The sequence below is a fragment of the Octodon degus genome, unplaced genomic scaffold, assembly GCF_000260255.1.
Source record: "Octodon degus isolate 3935 unplaced genomic scaffold, OctDeg1.0 scaffold00029, whole genome shotgun sequence".
Lineage (NCBI taxonomy): Eukaryota > Metazoa > Chordata > Mammalia > Rodentia > Octodontidae > Octodon > Octodon degus.
The window spans coordinates 14,350,174-14,352,260 of NW_004524605.1; positions in this window are offsets into that span (position 1 = coordinate 14,350,174).

The window sequence follows — 2,087 nt, forward strand, 5'->3', positions numbered from 1 at the left end:
TAACTGTTATTTTTTATTTTTGTTATTTGTATGTAATCATTTATTTTTTGTTTTCAATATTTTCTCTGTGTCTTGTTTATAGAATTTAAATTTTGGCTTTCATTTATAGCATTAATTATTTAATTTTTTTTCCAACTATTATTTGTTAAAGCTTTCTTCTGTCCTGATCTCTTTCTGTGGCCCTTCTAGGATTCCAATTATGTCTATGTTAAGATGACTCACGTTGGGGCTGGGGAGACAGCTCTGCAGTATAAGCACTTGCCTGTTAAGCCAAGGACCTGGGTTCCATCCCTGGTACCTCATGCCTTGCCCCCCACTGAAACCAGGTGTGGTGGCATACGCCTGTAATCCCAGTATGGGGGAGGCTGAGACAGGAGGATCACTTCTAGTCTGAGCTGCATAGTGAGACTGTGTACCAAATACATAAAAGTTTTTTTTTAAATTTTTTTTAAAAAGATGATTCATGTATCTCATAAGTCTTAGATGGTTGATTCCTTATTTTTCATCTTACCTTTTATTTTTGTACTTCACTTGCATAATTGTATTGACCTATCTTTAGGTTCATTGATTCTGTCATTAAATGTGTCAAGTCTACTGAGGACTGTCAAAGACATCTACTGAAGGCACCTATCATTGCTGCTACTGTGGTTTCAAGTTGTAGGACTATCAGTTCATTTTTTTCTATGGTTTTCCTGTCTCTATTGAAATTATCCATGATCTTGGACATTGTATGCCTTTTCCTTTAGATCTTCTTGCATATAGCCACTGCTATCTTAAATTATCAGCCAGATATTTCCAACATCTTTCCCTTATCTCCATCTTGCTTCGATGGTTTACTCGATTACACTTTTTGCCTTTTGTATGCTTCATAATTAAATTTGAAAATTCAAAATTGGGACGTCATGTATAATGTAATAGAGATTAGACAGACTAAGCGGTGGGTGTGCCTTTTCTTGAGCTAGGCTTTAATTGAGGGAGTCTGAATTAAATTAGGGTTTGGGCTGGGGTTTTGTTGTTTTTGTAACCATTGTTACCATCAACACACCACAGGCTTCAGGTTCTTGTAGATATACCTGTGGTTATTGTGCATAAACAAATGCATTTCTATTCAATTCTTAATTGTAGGTCTTCCCATTGGAATGTTCCCCAGAAAGCATTTTAAAGCATTCTTTTTCCTCTGTATTGAGTCATGTAAAGCTTCCTAGCTTAGTGATGGCTCAACACAGATATGGTCTCTATTATTCTGACTAATCCTGAGTCATCCACATGAACTATGTCCCAAGAACCTTGAGCATGGGCTGCTATTTCTCTTCCTCAGATGGGCATATGTTCAAAGGTCATTCCTCTTTTGTAAGTTGTTATCTTTAGATTTGTCACTGACTATCTTCTTTTAACTCCCCAATGAGTTTGAGGGGATTCTTAAATTTAAAATTTAATTTTAAATTTAAAATTAATGTGGATACTTTTTTTAATATAAGAATGGAGGTGGCACTCCTCTCTCTCCAAATCTCAGGATAGAAGATGGAAATTCATCCAAACATTTTTCAGGATGAAAGAGGCCTTTTTAAAAGTAATTTTACTAGGAATGCAAGCATAAACTGTCATTTCCCAAACAGAACTAGGATGTAAGGCCACTGCCCAGGGAAGTTTCAGGGCACAGAGGTGGCCTTCACTGGTCTATGCAGCAAGGTGCTTTTAGGTCTTAAATAAGTAAGAATAAGATTTGAGTTTTCATTCAAGTTAATGAAGACCATAGCACACACAATTGTGCTCAACTAGTATTTGCTGAATAAATGAGAATAAACATAGTATAATATAAATCACACAAAATTCCATGATGAGGAAAGGTGTGGCCATTTTTCTTAAAAATATTGGATTTTTAAAGAGTTAGTAGAAGTGTTTTTAATGAATCAAACACAGTTCACATTTATCCTCTCACATTTAAAAATATTTAATATCTCCAAAACTTTGTATGCTCTTCAATCAGTTTAATGCTATGTTGTACATTAAGCCCACAAAGCCAAGAACTCAGTAATTGCAGATCTGGTCTGATTTTCTTTTTTTTTAATTTTTATTTATTTATTTAT